This window comes from Cibotium barometz, chromosome 63 (genome assembly GCF_041138505.1).
Source record: "Cibotium barometz isolate CiBa-2024 chromosome 63, ASM4113850v1, whole genome shotgun sequence".
Classification (NCBI taxonomy): domain Eukaryota; kingdom Viridiplantae; phylum Streptophyta; class Polypodiopsida; order Cyatheales; family Cibotiaceae; genus Cibotium; species Cibotium barometz.
Window position 1 is genome coordinate 11,629,248 of NC_141108.1, and position 22,290 is coordinate 11,651,537.

At 38.4% G+C, this 22,290-nt stretch overlaps 1 pseudogene; it reads left to right on the plus strand.

Annotated features, from left to right (window-relative positions):
- The first annotated feature begins 5,811 nt into the window (after window positions 1-5,811).
- On the plus strand, window positions 5,812-7,024 carry LOC147603688 (uncharacterized; annotated as a pseudogene).
- Window positions 7,025-22,290: the final 15,266 nt, after the last annotated feature.

The following is a 22,290-nucleotide window of genomic DNA, read 5'->3' on the forward strand; positions in this document are numbered from 1 at the left end:
GCGTGAGTGAAGCGTGGAGGGCAGGTGCGACTGGAGCGTAGTGGATTGCCTATGTGGAAGGAATGGCTTTGTGGTGAACGGGTTGGCGTGAAGTTCACGCTGGAGCGCAGGGGATTGTGGATCTTTGAAATGATCAAAGGTGGAAGACCTCGATATTGTTAATTTGAGTTGCCTCCAAAAAGGATGACTGGTCGTCGGATAAAGGGCTCTGAAGAGGCGGCGGAGGGATAGCCGCCACACCCTCTAGCATTTTGACGACGAAAGATGTGGGCGGTCGGGCGGTGGGGTGTGGCTGGACACACCACAGCCTGATCAAAACCATGCGCTCCAGGCTTGCAGCTGGCACGGCTGAAAGGAGGCGGTAGTCCAGCAGGGCAACCATGCTGGAATTATGCAAACGTGAACTTCACGCTTGCGGGAGGAGTGGGTATTTTGAAATAGCCCCACCTCCTTTGCCCACGTGGAGGGAGGTGGGGTTGTCGTTAATCTTGTATAGATGAAGCATAGTGCCTTGGAGAGCACTCTGTTGGTTGTTGGGATTTGTATATGGATTGGCACCCATGTCTTCATGCATCATTATGGGTGGTGTTCTACGGAAGCTCAACAGTCCCCCACAAGCCTTCTACTAAGTATGAAAAAATATTAAAAAAGGGCTATTTCAGACCAACCAAGGTTTCACAAGTTTGAAATCAGCATGGCTCCTACATTTGGCTCCTTTTTGAAGTCTCTCCTTTTCTTACGCGGAAGACTCGAGCAAACGTCCAGTGTGGGTATTGCAATTCCTATTGGGAAATCCGCCTGGTATACAGAGTTTTACTGGGTGCACTACTGTGGTAGGTCATTCCTACAATACGTGGACTCCTCACAAGGGAAAACTTGACCTCTATCGTGCTCCTCATGTCCCCCGACGGAATGACCTAAGATAGGTAGTGAAAACACTCTGAGAAATGAGAGGAAACTAGTGATGTTTTCACTAGGGGGCGAGAGAGGTGTCGTGTGTGTTTGTTTGTACATGTGTGTTCACGTACGTGGTGGTGCAGGCATGCAAGTGTGTGTGTGTGTGTGTGTGTGTGTGATCTTTAAAACAACCTAACTTATTGCTAGTGAAATTTAAATAAGTGTGATTCAATTTTGGACTACATATCTTGTGTGTATATATATGTACACAACCTAACTTATTGTTATTGATATGTAAATAAGTGTAATTCAATTTTGGACTACATATCTTGTGTGTTATTGATATGTAAACAAGTGTAATTCAATTTTGGACTACATATGTTGTATGTATATATATGTACGTGAGTGTATACAATGTATGCGCGCGTGTGTGTGTGTGTGTACATACATATAATTAATCTGTGTGTGTGTGTGTGTGTGTGTGTGTTAGTAGTCAATAAGAATGAAAAAATGAGAGTAACACCATTTAACAAACAGGATTCTGGTTACAACAGGAATTTCATAGACATAAATAGAAAGTTGATGATTTGAGTCAAAAATACATTGCTATTCAAAGAGGTTAGTAGGTAGCACCCAAGTTTTGATCAACATAGTCACAAGTGAATCAACTCCTTACTCGCCACCACCATCAAATTGAAACATAAGCTAGTACTTAGATGTTTTAATTTTGGAAGACAGGTGTCATGGTAAGTTCAAACTTGTTATCAATGTCCATGCATATGGTAATCAATAGCTCAGAGTACTACCACAACATCATTCCAAAACATTCTTAAAAATTGATGATTCTATATAGTACATAAGCTATTAATGGTTTTACAAGCATCTCAAAGAAGTTATATGTAAGGTGATACAAGTCATTTAGTGGATTATTAGGTGTTTTAGATAAGGATAGGTATTTATTATGAAAATGTACAACCTTAGGTGCTAAGTGGAGTGTTTGTCCTCAACGTAGTAGCATTAAAACGACCAAGATAGATAGATCAACAACGATTAATAGAGGCCAATGGTACTATGCATAGGATGTATCAACTACTACAAGTATGGATCCAGCAAGGAACCATGAAAGAAGTAGATATATTTAAATCTAAAGGATTACGTTTTATCTATCATGACCAGATTAAGAAGCAAGAAGGACCATTTATGTGTTAGTCTATTGACGAGGACCCATGATAACCACCGATTTAGATAACATGATAACCATAGATTAAGGTCATAAAGGACACCTTGATAACCACACATTTAGGTACCATGATAACCATAGATTAAGGTCATCAATGGCACCATGATAACCAGACATTGTAGGTATCATGATGACCGTAGATTCAGGTTATCAAGGACATCACTATATCTAGTGATTCATGAGTCAATGGTGAATAGTAGTGTCAAGCACAACTCACGAATAGATAGTGGCATATGAGGTATCATGTACTTGAGTAATTAGCATAATAACATGCATACAAATGTATACCATCTAGACAATCAGCAAAGACCAGGGGAAGTATCTTATCACATCAAAATATGAGAAATACGCATGTAAAAAAGTTAAGATAAACTAGCTACATGGCAAGCGTCATTCCACATAATGTTATGATTTTAATAATCCTTAATAGATAGGGTGAACATAAGTCATTGATCTTACGTCAAAATATGAGAGCAACTCATTGTAAAACAAACATTCGACTATAAGGTGGAGTCGCCTTCCTAGCATACTACATAAAGAACCAAGACATGTATCATAATTGTGATAGTCAAAATTATGGACCAGACATACACATGTAGAAATAATCAGTAGTTATCCATTCAACATAAGGCGTGTAATATAAATCATCATGGGGAAGTAATTGTATTCTAAAACAAAACAACCAAGTACTAATTAGGTGCAAAAATGCACATTACCATTTATAGTGTGCATCAATTACTGCAAGTATGGATCTAGCAAGGAACCATGAAAGAAGTATATATACTAAAATCTAAGGGACTACTTTTTAGCTATCATGACCATATTAAGATGCAAGAAGGACCATCTATGGGTCAATCTATCGTGGACCCATGACAACCTCCAATTTAGAAACCATGACAACCTCCGGTTTAGAAACCATCTATGGGTCAATCTATCGTGGAAACCTCTGATTTAGAAACCATGATAACTATAGATTAAGGTCATCAAGGGCACCATGATAACCATAGATTAAGGTCATCAAGGGTACCATGATAACCACAGTAACATGAAAATCGCAGATTTAGGTCAGCACGGACATCATTATATCCACTTATTTAGGAGTCAATGGTGAACAATAGTTTTAAACAAAAAAAACAAAATAGATAGAGGCACATTAGGTATCATGCACTCGAGTAGTTAGTATTAGACCATGTGGTCAATCACAGCAGAGACTAGGGGAAATAAAAATATGAGAAATACGTATGTTAAAATAGTTCAGATAAACCAACTACACGCCAAAAATAGTTCAAGTTTAGAGAGAAACCCAGCCTACCAGCAATTTGAATCCATTAACACCATCATATTTAGGATAGTCGAATAGGTAGAAGGTCTGTTAGGTTGCCGTAAAGAAAGTCGCATATAGTATGATGTAGTTGACGAGGGAAGAAGCTATATAGTATTTTAGGGTATAACAGGGTGAACATTAGTCAACAATCATGCATTAAAAAATGATAGTATCTCATTATAAAACAAGCACTCAAATTCAAGGTCGAGTCTTCTTCCTAGTAGAGATAATATAAAGAACCAAGACATGTATCATAGCCGTGACAATCAATATTATGGACCAAATATAAACATTTAGAAATAATTAGTTATTCGTTATCCATTCAACATCAAACATGTAGCATAAATCAACATAACTTTATTCCAAAATAAGACAACAAAGTATGCACACTATCTGTGCCATATTGTAGAAGGAAGTGCAACACTTGAAAATCAGAGATGTAAGGGTGGGGATCAACAACCATAGTGAAGTTTAAATAGATGAGGAGGGTTCAACATTAGGACATTTTGGAGGTCATTCGTAGGGCCTTGTAAGAAAATGGTCGATTCTTATTTTCTCTCTCTAGAAAAAATCTTGAAATATTAAAATAAAGAGAATGTAAAAGTCATAAAAGTGTAGTCTCTAAGCCAGAGATAAATTTTCTCCCAGGCGGCCGTCCTAAAGTTCGTTGGAACCTTCTTTGAAATGATACATTCGAAACTGCAAGAATAAAGTTAGTTTAGGAGGATATTATTGCAAGGAAGACAGTTTGGAGGGAATTCGAACCTTCATCTCCAATTTCAAAAGACAAATACAAGCCTTCTCTCACCATAGCCAGTCATATTCTTTCACTCTGCATCATATAGTATACTTACTCATTCCTAGAACACTCCAATGGAGAACAACCATGTACACACTCATTCTATTGAAGAGTCTAATCATGAAAGCATTAAGAGAAAGTACCATTTGCACATTGATCTAGATAGTGTGTATGCGTCCATTCAAAAATACAGAAGTGGACAACTATTGCTCTCATCAGATATTAAAGATCATATGAGGTTGTCGAGGAAGCAACATATAGACCTTTGGTGAGATGGCTCCATCTATCCTATTGACCCCCGTACTGCTTCACATCCTCCCTTTTCAAATCCCACAACTCTCTTACGTTTTGCAGGTGATGGCGCCACAGGCTTACTAGGATATTGCAAGTCAATTTCTTACATTCAAGAAAGAGAAAGGCATTATTCACAACGCTTAGCAAATGAGCTTCTTGGCTTGTTTGGTGAATGCAAGACACAAAAAGTTAGATTGGAAGAACAAGAATGTCAAATCAATAAACTAAGAAGTGATCTCTACAAATATAGAGAAAAAGACACAATCATTGGACGGCACATACGGAAAAGAAAGCTCAAAAATGTCGAGAACTTGAGGCTTGGTTCTGGAGGCCTGAAGAAGAGAATCCAAGCCATAAGGTAAGATTGCACTGAATGCATTCCCATTCACATGTCTTTTATGTTAGCAGTTAATATTATTTTATTTGCTGGGCTTCTTTGTATGTTCTCTATGTTAGTAATAAGTAGTGTTGTATTTGTAGGGTTGTCATACATCCTGACAAAGAGAATATCAATCCCAATCTTAATCTAGCAAAGCAACTAAAACCATTCGTGACATCAAAAATGGCAAGAGAAATGATAAAAGAGAAGAAGTTCAAGGTGGTTAAATGAGATATAGTGGATGAATTTGTAACCAACAATACAGTTTCAGTTGCGGATATTCAATCCACCATGGATTCAAGTGGAGTCAGTCATAAGGGTTATAGTGCCATACATCCAGAAGTCAGTGTCATCACTCCTTGAGGCCAAAGGCATTAAAGCAAAGCTACTTCCAACACCTACAAAAGTTTGGAGACATAGGGAGGAATTAAACACAGAACAACTTCACTATGTTGGTCACTCATACCACATTGTAGGAGAGTTTAAGGGAGAAGGTGGCAGCATATTCTACAATGAACACAACAATATATTCATGGACTTGGAGATCTTGCAAAAGAGAATGGTGGAGTTCTATGATATTACATTTGAGGAGATAGGAGGTGTACTTTAGTTTGTCATCAAGCTTGATGAGTGCGAGATTATAAAGGAGAAATGGAAAGGGTCACAATAACACTTATGAATAGGGCTCTTTGTAATTGCAGTAGGGATGATACAAAGTATTTTAGTGTGTAGTCCAAGACGAACATCTGGTGGCTAGGTTCATTTGAGGTCAAGAAAGAGGACCATGAATCCTTGTTTTTGGTACTTCATCAGACACACATATCCCCAATCTCATCAAAGAACAGATGAATGCAACCAGGATGCTCCATGTAGAGAAAATGGAGGAATTTCAAGTCCAGTGGCATCTTGCAGGTGACTTGAAGACTCTCAAGTGCGTATTTAATTGCAGCAAAGGGGCCAATGCAAAGTCTCCATGTCTTTATTGCATGGACTCTGCAAGGGTGATGGACTCTAAGTGGTGGAGACGACCACCGAATAGACAAATTTTGGATAAGAACTTTAAACTAGTGTTTGAGATTCCTCTTTCCAATGTGCATATATGCACCCTTCATGCTTTATGTCGTATCAAAGAGAAACTGGCATATCTCCACATTGGCTTTGCTTAGAAGATCAAGAATGTAGCAGAGAGGAAAGAAGCCAACCGTGCATTGGAGAAGGTGCTATCAGAAATTGGACTACATGGAGGTAATGTCCAGATTCTGAAGGACACTAAAAAGTCATCAAATGAAAAGAAAGTTCCAATGAAGCCCTCCATTGGAGGTGTTATGGCAAGAAGATTTCTTTCCAAGCCAATGAATAATCAGCAACACAAACCTGCAAAGTTAGGAAAGCAATATACAACAATCTATACAAGTCAAATCGAATACCAACAGTGGAAAAAGCTTCATAATGCAGTGAAAGACCATGAAGGTGCTTCAAGGAATGTCAAAGTAGATGTTTGGCGTTCAATTGATACTCTGTTCCAAATGTGTGAGAAAGTCAACTACTCCCAGCAAGACAAAAAGAGCTTTCAAGACAGCTTACAAAGCGTTCAAAAAAGCATTCAGTGCTGCTTGGACTAACACCAACATTACACACTACATGGTATGTTTCTAGCTTACTGTTGTTTCCTAGCCCTCGATACTAACTTACATTGTATGTTTTCTTATGCAGCATATTCTCTACAACCACATGCCTTACTTTATCAACAAATACGGAGATCCTAGCATTTGGAACACACAAGGACTCAAAAAATCACACTATATGGCTCGAAATGCATATTTCAGGCACACACAACATGGTGGTGGAAAAAGTAAGGCAAACAGCCTACAAGAACTGCTCCAATGGTTCTATAAAAGGATACTACAACAACTACAAAAAAAAGAAACCTTGAGGTCATCCAAACTGATGCAGACACTCAAACTTATGGAAAGGAAGAGATTGAAGCATTCCGAAGCATTTAAAAACTCAGATGCCATAGAAGCACAAAACAAATGGAGAGAACAAAAGATTTTTGTTAATCATCGTTGGACAGATAGATGTAACACATAAGTCTTTTACAATGTATCTTTCCATTCTAATGACTGTGGTAATTCCTGTTGTTCTGGCTTTCGTTTATACCTTAGCAAATGGTGTTTGCCATATTCTTCTAGTTCCTCTGGGTTCTCTATGCCTAGAGACAATGAAAGTAACCCCTTCTGTTTTGTTGGCATAACCAGGGTAGCATCCAAAAATTTCTAAGGCAGTAGACTTCTCTATCAAAATAATCTTCTCATAACTTTTAGGAATAATCATTGCACCTAGGAACAGGGACAATATCTTGAATAAAAAATTTGCAACTCTCCCTTCCTGGCTCATGGCATTGTGGTAGATTATAATCTTTGCCTTAGACAATTTTCTTAGTTAGTGAAAGAGAGCTGCATCTCGGTTACAGTACTCCCTTTTATGCCGCTGCAAGAATTCGTCATTGACTTCAAATGTACTCTGTAAAACAAAATAATTAAGGAAACATAAGCCTACATATCACATTCACACACACATAGACACACAACACACACATACACATACACAAAGAGAGAGAGAGAGAGAGAGAGAGAGAGAGAGAGAGAGAGAGAGAGAACCTGAGTCTCATCTGTCACACGAACAGTTAGTCTTGCGCCAAAGGTTAATAGAACTTTTACTATCTTCTCCTACTCTGTTCATCCACTACTTTGTGGAGTCATTCAACTTATCAAAGCCATATTTGGCCTACAGCTCCATGAAGGTTTTATCGTCTGGCACAAATCCATCATCTTTGAACTTCTGTGCTTTGCCCAAACATATGCTGAGACACTCTTTACTATTGTAATTTTCCTCTAATGCTAAGTCATCACTATCATCTTCTGAGACAAAACCACTACCCTCTTCCTGAAAATTGGCAATAGCACATAAAACAAAATCTTCCCTACTAAGACTGAAAATATTCTGAATGTCAGACAACAGTACATAACATTTGTTATCCACAACGAATTCTGGGCAGCACTGGCAATACTAGACCACACTAGTCCACTTTGAAGAGATCTACATCCAGAGGTCTCTGTATTGTTGACGTCTTAAGAGCAACAATATCCATAGACTTCGCCTCCTCTTCCTCATGTACTAACTGTATCTCTTCCTCAACTTCTGCCTCCTCAGAAGGTAACTTATCTTCTTGGGGAATTTTATCTTGAATAGTACCTTCATACAGTAGTTCTTCACCCCGTTCAAGAAGCTCTTTATAGAGGCAATGCAAGTAGCAGAGGAATCCAAATGGCTCATACAAAGCCTGTAGCAACTTAAGTGCAAGGTATACTAAGTAGGCTTGTAGGAAGATGGGAGTTCCTAGTACTTCTTGTATAGAAAACTGTTTGCCTTCTTGCTTCATGCACAATCTAGCAAGTGCACATAAGCCTGATTGTTTAGGAGCAGCCTTCCTTTGGATACTAATTTTTTGAAACCGTCCCTGTGTTTCGATAGGTACTCTGCATGCTAGTCCAAAATAGACTCTACTGGCAAAGGCTTGTTAAACATCTTAGCAATAATGTGAAAGTCGTCAGCAGCTCCCACGTTATAGACAAAATCAAAAAGTTTCTCATCAATTAGAGCAAGATCATTGCTCTTAAAAATTTCCTCCTTCTTTTCCTTCATGTCAGTTGCTAAGACGTTGCTCCTTCTTCTTCTGCTTCTCCCTCTTCGGCATCTCTTCCTTAGCCTCCATTGAGAAATCAAAATCCCTCTTAACAGAGAGACTCTGGCGAGCAGGTCGCTTAGAAAGGGACACCAGACTAAGAACACCTGCTTTCTCCTGTTCATCTGCCTCCATATCCTGGTCTTCTGAATGGGGTTCCTCATCACTATAATCCTTTACAAAGTAAAGGGGGGAACTTCATTCTCCCGGCTCCACAGTTGGAAACCCTTGATCTTCTGTCTGTCCTCTCACAAGCTATGGCTCATCTATCCTTGCCATAACCTCTGCAGGGTCGTCAATAGTGAAGTCAATAGATCTTTTCTTTGTGCTCATCAACAGCTTTGTAGACTTCATTTGCATGTCGCTCCTACCTGCAGCACTAAACTCAGGATGATCCAGCATAGTGACTCCTCGCTTAAGCTTTCTCTGTTCTAATAAGTAAGACACTGGCATGAATTAGAAAAGAAGAGAAACCCCTTCTTATATTTGTGCAATTTGGCGCGATAAATCAACTCCATTACCCTTACAAGAGCCATATCGCGCCAAACTACACAAACTTCTCTCTCTCTCTCTCTCTCTCTCTCTCTCTCTCTCTTTGTGGGTGTACTATATGTGTGTGTCTGTGTTGTATATGGTTCTTTATGTGTGTGTGTGCGTGTGTGTATTTGTGGATGTGATATAAGTGTATATGTATGTGTGTGCAATTTGGCGCGATAAAGCACCTCCATTGCCCTTAAAAGAGCCATATCGCACCAAACTGCACAAACCTCTCTCTCTCTCTCTCTCTCTCTCTCTCTCTCTCTCTCTTTCTTTGTGGGTGTACTGTATGTGTGTGTCTGTGTTGTATATGGTTGTGTGTCTGTGTTATATATGGTTGTGTGTGTGTGTGTGTGTGTGTGTGTGTGTGGATGTGATATAAGTGTATATGTATGTGTGTGAAATTTGGCACGATAAAGCACCTCCATTATCCTTATTATCCTTATAAGAGCCATATCGCACCAAACTGCACAAACTTCTCTCTCTCTCTCTCCTCTCTCTCTCTCTCTCTCTCTCTCTCTCTCTCTCTTTGTGAGTGTAGTGTATGTGTGTGTCTGTATTGTATATGGTTCTCTCTATGTGTGTGTGTGTGTGTGTGTGTGTGTGTCTAGGTGATTTTTGTGTGTGTGTGAGAGAGAGAGAGACAGAAATAGATTGTGTATGTCTATTCCTGCATGTCTATGTTGTGTGTGTGTGCGTGTGTGTGAAAGATTATCTGTCTGTGCATGCATGTCTGTGTGTCTGTGTATCTGAGTGTGCGTGTGTGTGTGTGTGAGAGAGAGAGAGAGAGAGCTCTCTCTCTCTCTCAAATACGAGAACCGTTAATAGTGGCGTGAGGATTAAATAACTTTATACGAGCCCACGTGTGTAGTAATAACGGACACATGTGATGTTGACAATTGACATGTGGGGTTTATGAATATTAAAAATGACTCTTTATTCTATTTGTAACAGTGCGCCTGTGAGAGAGAGAGATAGAGACGGAGATAGATCCATCGAGCCACCGACAGCTTTGGTATGTGTTTCTCTAGAGCACACTCATGCAGGCACACACACACACACACACACACACATGCAGGAACACACAGAGACACACACACACACACACACTCAGATGTCTACACACACACACACACTCATGTAGGAACACACAGAGACATACACACACACACACACTCAGATGTCTACACACACACACACACACACACACACACACAAGGATAAACACATACAACACATACATACACATCTTGTAATGCTACAGAGAGAGAGAGAGAGAGAGAGAGAGAGAGAGAGAGAGAGAGAGAGAGTGGTTTTTGCGATTTGGCCGATAAGGCGCTTTGAAGCCAAACTGAAGAGCTCTATTGCGCCAAACTGCACACACATACACACACACATATACACTTACATGACATCCATAAATACACACACACACACACACAGAGGGAGTGGAAGAGAGAGAGAGAGAGAGAGAGAGAGAGAGAGAGAGAGAGAGAGAGATTGTGTTATGTCTCTTTCTACTAGGCTAATTGGTAGCTCATGTGGCGAGGACAAAGGCCACTACAAGGAGACATGGTAAGGGGCTTGGATTGGCCGCAAAGACTGCCTCTCAGAAGAAGCCAAGGAAAGGAAAACCTATCCATATTTTGAAGCAAGCCAGAATAAGGAGATTTTCACAGAAGTTCTACATTCTGAGGGAGATCAGGAAGGCGCAGAATTGTGTAGGGTTATGTGTTCCCAAGCTCCCTTTCTAGAGGGTGTGCAGGTCTATATGTGAGAACTGGAGCCTATCCGTAAGGTGGAAGAGGACAGCCTTGCTCTGTCTACGAGGCTACTGAAGACTTTCTCATAGAGTACTTCAATGACTTGTGTGTTGTGTGTGCCCACACACATAGGATGACTATAATGCCCAAGGATTCTGAGACACTGAAGAGGCTTAGGTGGAGGTATGAGAAGCTTCTACACCTTGCAGAGTTTCTTTTCCATAGTAGATTAAGAAATGGTTTTATTAGAGAATATTGGGTTTTAATGAAAATCCTCTTCTTACATTTAATCTATTTTTGGGCAAATACCAATTTGGTGATTTAACCACATAAAATATCTAAAGATATTCTTTCTACCATTTAATTTCTCAACCTTAATTCCCTAGGTTGAATTATGGTGAAATTTCCTCTTTTGTATTAAAAATTAATTCAAATCTTTCTCTACTTAAATATCATTAAAAAACTTCTTTTAATTAAATAAAATTATCCATTTTTTAAATAAGCTTAAAATTCCTCTTTTTCTCTTTTAATGATTGGATTCTAATTATCATGAAAATTCCTCTTTTATCATAAAATAAATTTATCTAAAATTTCTCTTTAAATTAAATAAAAATATGCATTATTCCAACTGTACCAAGAATTTCTCTTTTTCCATTTAAATGATTGAATTCCAAATATGATGGGAATTCTTCTTTCATCATTTAAATTTATTCATGCATAAAATAATTTTAACTAAAATTTCTCTTAAAAATTAAATAAAAATATCTATTAATTTAAATATAACAATAATTTCACTTTTTCCATTTAAATGATTGAATTCCAAATATGATGGGAATTCCTCTTTCATCATTTAAATTTATTCACGCATAAAATAATTTTAACTAAGACTTCTCTTAAAAATTTAAATAAAAATATCCATTAATTAAATATAACAAGAATTCAACTTTTTCCATTTAAAAGATTGAATTTCAAATATGATGGGAATTCCTCTTTCATAATTTAAATTTATTCATGCATAAAAATAATTTATCTAAAATTTCTCTTTAATTTTAAATTAAAAATATTCATTATTTGAATATACCTATTTTTCTTTTTCTCCATTAAAAATACATGGATCTGTATTATCATGGGAATTCATATTTTATCATAAAAATAAAATTACTAAAAATTCATCTTTTTCTCTAATTAACTATTTATGCATAAACATTAAAAATTAATTTTCCATGGATATGATGAGAATTATTCTTTTAGCATAGGATGACTAATCCTAGAATATGGTAGGAACTCCTCTTTTCACATTATGCATAAAAATGATTTATGTATTAATTTCTAAAATTTTTGCCATATCTCTGCTGCTATTACTGATAATTTTTAATAATTTTGAAAAGAATAAAACTTAGTAATATAATTATGATAGATTAACTATCAATAGGTCTAAATCCAATTTATGGATCTGAATCATAAGTTCATCATAATTTATGTAACATAAAAGCATTAAAAAATCCATTTCTTTAGCCTCTAGCTTAACTAGCATAGAGTTTAATTTTAGAATTGAGAATTTCTCCATGAGAAGCATCATTTGAATAGAGAATTGGTCATAGGAATGACCATTCTTTGGGGAGAGAGAGATATACTTAAAAAACATCCTAATTAAGCATAAATATAAACTTTTTTTTTGATTAATCATTAGAATTCTTTAGAAAGCTTCATTTGCATTGAAAAACCATTCATTTGAATACTTCTCAAGCTTGAGAGGAGTTGAGAAGTGAAAACATTTAGAATATTAAAGAAAAAACCATGAAATTGCATCTTACCTCTTGTTTTGCTTGCTTCTCTTTCTTAGAAGAAGCCCCCAACCAATCAATTGGTTAGTATGTTGAGAGGAAATCTCCAAGGAAGGTTGAAGAGAGAGAGAAACTCCAATCTCTCCAAATTGTAGAGGATTTTTAGGGGATAATAGAAAATATGCTTATTTTAATGTAATAGTGGCATGGTCTAGCTCTCACAGATGAGAATACAAAAGAATGAGGGTCTATTTATAGGTGAGGGAGGCCACTAACTGAGTCCAACTAAGCTCTAGAATTTTCCAGCTTCAGTTTGGACAATATTTGGACCAGTTTAGCTCCCATTTTGATCCAGTTTGATCCAGGAGAGAGGAGAGTAAAAGGTGTCAAAAATGTATCATTATTTCAAAATATCTCATTTTTTTAGTAATATCTCATAGTTTTTAACTAATAAACCTTGTACTCATTCAACTCTTCATCTTATGTGGGCATTTACTCATTTTTGGATATTTTGTTTTATTCATTGGATTTATCTCATCTCAACACTTAGATTAATCTTATTTGCCCATAGGAACCTTAATTAGACCATAATCCAAAATTTTCAAAAAATCTTGATCCTTAGGCTAAGGTCTTTTAAATCATTTTTAATTGATTCCTAATGCGCCTTGGAAAATTTATTTTGAATTTCTGTTTCACGAAAACATATTTTTGATATTAGGAGAATTTGTTTATCCAAAAATATCTCAATATTGAATTACCACTCTATAGAATTTTTCTTCTCTCTAGACAAAAACAAGGAAAAATAATATTTTCTTGTATTCAAAAATAGAAAATGATTACAGGGGATTGAAGTAAAGCTTTTTCATTATTCAGGCTGAGGAGGAATCTTACATAAAAGATAAAGATTTCAAAGCAGTGCTTGATATTCCTCCATCCACAGTGCACATATGCACATTGCATGCACTATGTAGAATTGTAGAGAAGCTGGTGTATTTGTATATATGCTTTGCATGGATGTTAAAGCCTAAAAAATAATCTCTAAAAGCAATCAAAGCAATAGAAAAAGTGCTATCAGACATTGGCTTGCATGTAGGGCATGTTAAAATTGAGGAGGACGACAAGCGGTCACAAGGGGGCAGCAAAGTACCAAGAAAACCATCAATAGGTGGTGTGAAAGCTAAAAGATTTTTGTCATACTGCCTCAAAGACTGTCGAGATAAAAATAAGAAAAAGATGTTTAATCGATGGAAAGATCTACATAATGCAGTCAAGGACATTGGAAATGAAAGTTCAATCTAAAATCGGAAGGCAAATGTGCGGATTTCACTTGACAAGATCTTTGCATTCATGGAGAAAAAGAGCTGGATCAATAGAGTGAGATAAAATTATTTGAAAACATATTAGAGACTTGGAGGAAGGCATTCATTGCAAGATGGAGTGATTAACATGTAACTCATTACATGGTAAGAACTTTAAAAACTGCTACAATCTCAATACTATGAGACCAACTAATACATAAATCTGATTTTTTTAATGTTGTCATTGATTGCAGCACATACTATATAATCATACACCATATTTCGCAAAGACATACGGTTCATTGTCAATATGGTCAACTCAAGGCATGGAGAAGTCACATTACATGGCAAGAACAGGTTACTTAAGCACACTAGAAATGGTGGAGGCAAGAATCAAGCCAATAGTCTTTTAGAGTTACATCAATGGACTTACAGGAAATTGATTCACAAAGCAAAACAAAAAGACACATTCAAGTCCTCATCATTGACACATGCAATACAATTGATTAATAAAGAAAAGCGACAATGTGCTTAGAATCAGTCAACTGCGAGAGAGCGCCATTAGTTGTGGCATCGCTCAAGAGTCAAGGTTGGGAGAAGGTGGTCTAGATGAGGTGGGCTTGATCTTCTTCAGTGGTCTTCCTTCTTCGTCTTCATGAGGTGGGCTTGATCTTCTTCAGTGGTCTTCCTTCTTCGTCTTCCTTTTCTTCTTCCTCTTCATCTAATGCCAGGAGATCTATTTTTGGCATCTGCATTGTTGGAGGCAACAATTCTAACCAGCTTTTTCTTGTCCTTATTAGATATCTTTTTCCATATGGATGCAATAGGTCTAGGTCTATAATTCCCGCTACAATAGCATGCGCTGTATATGATAGATAGTAGGGGCATCTTAGTGCTTGGAAACCATACCCATGACCAAACACCCGCAGTGCAAACTGTTTTTCGACAAGCACCACCTTCTCAGCATTTAAAGGCACTTCGTGTTCACCACAAAACCTGGATAGTACTTTGAATGCGAATAAAGGGAATTTCGCATTGTCTTTTGAGAACTCTTTGTGAGATATAATGATCTGCGTATTAAAATTGTAATCATCATTACTCATGCCACTACTTGCTGTTGTCAATTTTAAGCAAGTGTCGTAATTTACATGTACCTTTTGATGATTCAAATGTCTTATATATTGAGCGAGAGCAACATCCTTTCCATGATCTATTGACTTTGAAGTGGAAGCTCCAGATGATCTTGAGCCTCCTGCTCTCTTCAGGAAATCATCATCATATACAAAAACCTGGTACCAATGTTATATGTTTAATTCACACAATTAACAAAGTCCACATAAATCAAATTCTTATAGTTTGAAAAATCTTCGGCTCTATTACCTGTTGATTTTGACAACATGAGTAGCATATAGTTAGCTATAGTAACCCAATATACCATGCTAGAATAAAGCACATTAAGGTGCATTATCACTTTGTGAGGGAGAAGGTTTTAACAAGTGTGTAGATCTGGTAAATGTCAGTACTACCAGAGGATCACGTGACTAACATCTTCATTAAGGCATTGGGCATAGAGAAGCTCTACAGGTTTAGGAGCTTACTTAGAGTACAATGTGTGGAGTTGAGCTTGAGGAGGAGTGTTGAGATATCAAGCTCAACTAGTGTTATGAAAATTGATAGTTCGCTTAGGTGATAGCTTCCACACTTATGCCACTAGCATGGTTGGTGAGATTATGGTTGATATGCCGCCACCCAATGTGGTGGATGACAGGCTATATGACAACCATATTTGGATTACTAAAGTACCACATAGTTATAGTGCCAATGTGGTGGATGATAGGCTATGTGTGACATCCATATTTGGATTACTACACATAACAACAAAGTTATAACGCCAATGTGGTGGATGATAGGCTATGTGACAACCATATTTGGATTACTAGAGTACAACAACATAGTTATAGCACCACCTCATATAGTCCGGTTCACACTATGGATCGACCATTGTATGTTATAGTAGGAGAGTACTTCCCCTTATAAAGAGAATGTAGGGAAGAGGGAGAGTTTGAGTTCCTTGCAAGCAAACACACGCATAAGAGAGCAAGACATAAGAGAGAGATTGATGATTGAATTTTCTTCTATCTTCTTCTCTTTTCTATAACCATTAACATAAAGAGATAAGAGTACATACTATAAGGGAAAGTACTTTCCTACTATAATATATAATGGTTAGTCCATAGTGTGAACCCGACTATATGAGCTGGTCCTATAACTATGCCATACTCTAGTAATCCAAATATGGCTATCACATAGCATGTCGTCCAACTAGTAGCATATCAACTATAATCTCACCCACCATGCTAGTGGCATAAGTGCGGAAGATATCACCCAAGTGGGTCATCAATGTCTGCAGCATTAGCTGAGTTCACTGATATCTCAACACTTCCCCTCAAGCTCAACTCCACACAATGTAGTCCAAGTAAGCTCCTAAACCTATGGAGCTTCTCTATACCAAGTGTCTTCATAAACCTATGGAGCTCCTAAACCTATGGAGCTTCTCTATACCAAGTGTCTTCATAAAGATGTCAGCCACCTAATGTTGTCACAATAAATGAAAACTGCCCTATCCCCATGGGCTCACCCATATCACCAAGTAGCTTCTAAAACCAAGCTACCTCACAAGCTCCCATAGTAGCACCCTTGTACTCTACCTTTGTACTTGTTGACAAGGTAACTGTCAACTTTTTCTTGTTACTCCGACTCACAGCAGCACCCCTGAAAAGAAAACATAAAACCAATGGGGTAGATCTTTTGTCTGTGATAGTATCAGCTCAATCAACATCATCTATTTATCTATATAGTTGTATCTCTATGCCAGCCTCATAGAAAAATCCATAATTAACTATGGATTCTATGTTCCATTTAGCCACATCCAAGTCTAGCTTTTTGGGGGCTTTCATAAAGTGACTCACAAATCCAACATCATACCTTAAGTCTATCCTAGTAATGGTCATGTAGATCAAACTACCCACCACTATGTGTCTATACATAGTGGGGTCATCTGAAAGTGCACCTATATCTATAGAAAGCTTTGTGTTCTACTCTAATGGCGCTGAAATAGCTTGTCATACCATACTTAGAGAACATGTCCAAGCCATACTATCTCTCTTTAAACAACAAAATTCCATGAGGTGACCTTATCACCTCTATGCCCAAGAAATACCACAGCTCACCCGAATGCTTCATCTCAAACTTCTACTTCAAAAGCCTCTTGACATCAATATGTCAGAATCACTCTCACTAGTGATAATCAAGTCATCCACATAAATGAATAATAGCATGACCCCTCTATCTGTTTTTTTCATATAAAGTGAAAAATTTACATTAGATAATTGAAATCCAATGGTAACAAGATACTCCTTGATCTTGTTTGACCATGCTCTGGGTTTTGCTTCAAGCCATACAAGGCTTTATGCAACCTGCATATAAAAACTGGGTGTGCATCACTCTCATTACCTGGTGGTTGCAGTATGTATCCTTCTTCTTACAAATCACCATACAAGAAGGCATTCTTTGCATCCATCTTTGCATCCATCTTTGATGCAAAGACCAACCCTTCATTGTGCAGCCACCATAGTAATGATAGCTCTCATGGTTGTGCCATTCTTGCAATCAAGCTAAATGTCTCCTCATAGTCAATGCCATAGGTATGTGTATAACCCTTGGCAACCAATCCTGTCTTATACCTACTCACTCATCCATCCAAGTTATGCTTGACCTTATATATTGACTTACATTTAATTGGCCTTATATATTGACTTCATTTAATTGACCTTATATATTGACTTACATTTAATTGCCTTCTTTTTCTTAGGCAAAGGCACCAACTCCATGTTGCATTTATATCCAACACTACCATCTCCTCATCTATGGTATCTTTCCATTTTTTATTTCCAAGTGCTTGCTTAAAACAAGTGAGTTCTAACTCCTATATTACTTTCACCATGTAAGCATAATGAAGGGATGCAAATCCATCATATCTTAACCTATCACAATAGGGTATCTAACCCTTGTAGAGTGCATACACATGGATCACTGCTGCTAGGTGTCCTTAAAATAGCCCTAGTTCTCCTTGCACTAGGAGTTGGATCCCACTTTGATGGATGAAATGCTGATGGAATGCTAAGCTCCTCATTAAGGCTTTGCTTTTGGAGCCACTAGAGTCACTAGAGTCACTATCCACATATGAGTGACATGCTGACAGATCACGTAGAAAAGGTTGATCTACCTTTTCCTTCCCTTTGTGTGATGATATATGTGTACCTACATCTGTCCTCAACCTACTTGACCGTAGAAAAACACTGGAGCTATTGCTAGAGGACTCTCTAAGTCCACTAAGCATCTGTGATTGTTGCTCTACATGTGGGGCATCATTATTACTTCTTACATCTACATCTTCTATTTCCTTCACCTCGTATATACCAGCTACTCAACTCATCAAAGACAACATCTCTACTTACTCACATCTCATGATGATAGGGTTAACATCTATAACCTTCATGCTCATAAGCATAACCAATGAAGCTACATTTCTCTGCCTTTCGATCCAATTTTGTTCTCACTTTATCGAGAATATGCACATATGCAATTCACTCATAATTTACTAACTTTATAATCTTTAACCCTTGTTTAACATCATTCACTAGCTCTTTAACCCTTGTTTATAATCTTTAACCCTTGTTTAACATCATTCACTAGCTCTTTAACCCTTGTTTAATATAATTCACTAACTCTTTTGTAAAAAAGGAGCCAGAAGAAGGAAATGGGTGCTCATGGGCCACTTACTTTCGAGCGGCCTAGTGAAATGACCTAAAGTAAATAAATTAATGTCTTCACCTTTGTAAGAAGCAATCTCCCATTCAGTGTGTAATAGATCAAGTGTGTTCTCTCTAGTCTCTCTCCCTTGTAGAACACTCTCATCTTTGTGTAATAGATTGAGTTTATTCCCGCTCTTCTCTCTCAATCATAACACTTTATAAGTATGTGTGGATATGATATTGTGCAGATATAAGGATACCAATAATTAAGGCCAACACATATAGGAAATGGGCACCCCCACACGAGTCACTTGTTCTTGAGCTAGAATTAGGAAATGGGCACACGGGTCACTTATCCTCGAGCGACCTAGTGAGAAATGGATTATAGAGTATATAATTCAATTTCCTCATGTTTATAGTCACTCTCCCATTTGTGTAATAGATTGAGTATGTCCTCATTATTCTCTCTCCCTTGCAACCCTTTGTGAGTGTGTGTGGATATGCTATTCCTTAGGGTTTGGAAGACAATTGTTATGGGATGCCACACCTCCCAAGAGGGAACTCCACACATCCACAGTTGGAAGAAGCAATAGACAACAAATATCATTGGGTACTTACAATGCTTCGAGCTCACGTCCCCTGTGGCTCTCCAAGCTTGATTTTGGAAGCTCCATTCCTTCAATCTCCACCTCCATGCTGTCACCACGGAGTCACTCACACCACAATGCAAGGCAATCATCCTCTCACTCTCCCACACACATGTATAGAAGAGAAACATGCACCAGAGTAAACTCTCTCTCTCTCTCTCTCTCTCTCTCTCTCTCTCTCTCTCTCTCTCTCACACACACACACACACACACACACACACATAAGATAAAGCAAGAGCTCTCATAGCACAAAGGGGGATTGTGTGTTTCCATTATGAGAAAATGCCTTTTATACAATTGGCCCTTATTCATACTTGGGCACCCAAAACTTACTAGCTAAAGCCTTGGATGTACAACCTTTATAGTGCCTTTACATAACACTTATTAATGTCCTCAAACGGAGGAGCATCTCCATTTGCCTCCATCCCTCATCTGTCCCTCTCTGAGATCTATGATGTATACTGGGCCCCCAAATTGGAGCTCTGTAAACAGGAGGGTCGGTGTGACAAGCGTATCAAATAGCCACAATTTGGTGCGTGGCTCCTAAAACTGTATGTGTGCACACTGCCTCTCAAGTGCCCCAAGGAGGCTGCATGGCCTCTAGCTAATCTATGCTGCTACCTCCTTCAGGGAGAAACGCGGTCCTGTGAGACAGTAGCTCCCAAGTAGACATATAGATGATGAATTGGATGTCTCTTCTTAACCATGACCTGAGCTGGGGGTGGTGGCTAGGTTTGTGGAGTTTCATAAAATATTGGAGCTCAGGGATATCCTCATAACTTATGTTAGGATATTCAATATGTGTTTTATCAAAAGTGTAGAGGACATTGGTCAACATGGATTCTAAATGTTTGTACATATTATGGTATAGTTTTAGAATACCAAAAGGGTGATATAAGGAAAATTCACATAAGTTTAAGTGCTGGTGAGTATTATAGACTTCTAGCCACCCATGGCTTATAATCCATTGATAACTTTGTGCTACCACCTCGTAGTTGGCCGGTGTTTCGAGAATATCATCTGGAACAAACAGGTCTAATTTTTCGACAATGTTGTCCAAGATTTTAAATTTTTGGAGCACCCGACACCAACTATGAAGGTTTAACACAATAGGGTGCAAGGGATAAAAGTAAATATCATGTGGATTAGTTAATACTACATCCCCCTGCAAAATTCCCATAATGATAGTGGGATCAGCATCACGTTCAGTATTTGGCTTAATGAGTGTTAGTTCACCTAGGCTTAGGTCCTCAGACAAATTTGTATCATATTGAAGCAATGAGAGGGTTAGTGTAGACAAAAAAAGAGTAAGAGTTTGAGGAGGGGCCCAAGGAGTTACTGGAAAAACTGACCTATCTCTGAGGCTCGCTCAAGGAGTAGGCACATTTCATCTGTAGGTTCTTATCTTTGACTGCAGTCTTGTATGGCCAGTTGTCGTTCCAATTCTTGTATATAGGAGTCCTTGGTGCTGAGGAGGTCTGATATAGATGTTTCTCTGACCATTCTTGTAGCATCCAGCTCCTCGAAGTGCCTTGTTGCTTCCTCTTGTGCTCATTTGGTAGTAGCCTCCCTTCCATGAGCCTCTATGATTCTTTGAAGTCTTTTGACCAGTAGCCAATATTTAACTGTCTTGTAGCTGTTGAGTTACTTGCACCATTGCTTCCTGGTGTGCAATCATCATTCTCTGCATTTCAGCTTGATTGATGCTGATGGTGTCATTAAGTGCTCTTAGCTTCTCCGCATATGCCTTGTTGTTCTATTCTCTTTCTTGTTCAAGTGGGTCACTCTACTTTCTACGTCCTTCAGACTTAAGGATAGAGTTTGGATCTGGCCTTGAAACTCTTCTTCTTTGGCAAGGGAAGTGTGTTGGAGCTCCTGTACATGCTAGGCATGGATGGCTGCTAGCTCTTTGTTATGGGTGACTTCCTTCTGAAGTTGCTCTTTAGCCTGCTCCAGCTACACTTTCAGATCCATAATCTCTTTAATTATTTGCACAATAGCTTGGCTGAGAACCAAATTATTGTTTTCCAACGCTTGGTACCTGGCCTCTTGCTCTTCGATGGCCTTTAAAGTCTCTTCATGATCACATCTCTATGTGTGGCCTCTCCGCCGGCTCTGCTGCTAGGTGCTCTTGCAAGGTCTGTACTTGGTTTTTTGACTCTTGAAATTGCTTCCAGAGTGTGGCATTATGATGATGAAGCATATGTGTCGTGAGGAGATGGCACTGCCATACTCGTTGCTCTTGCTCCCACAGTGATGCACTTGTGGCTGCTGCCCCTTCCAGTCTTGCATGCGGTAGATTTAGTAGCTCATCCAGTCTATCCACACCGTTTTTCTTGAAAGAATTTTTCATAGTCTAGATTATGTAGGAATGATGGCTCTGGTATCATCATCTCTTTGTCCTCCAGATGCCTCCTTTTGCTTGGACTGGGCGTATCTTTAGCCCTTGGCCTTTTACCTGTATCCAATGGCACTGCTGGGACTTGCACCGGGAGCAATGTTGCTTCTTCAAGCTCTTGGGGTTCTTCTGCTGGCACTGTTTCTACTTCAATCTCTGGCTGCTGCATCCCCACAAGTGTGTCGTCTGACATAGTAGAATTCTTGAGTGGAGACAGGTTTTTGAATATTAGCTGATCTGGGCTTTGAGGAGGACGTGTGGCCTTGCTGACAGTGGCTTCTTATTACTGCTCCAGTACTTCTTGGTACAACTTGATCTCTTGTGCGAGCTCAGCTTTAATTATTTGTGTTTCCTCAGGCACATCTGGTATG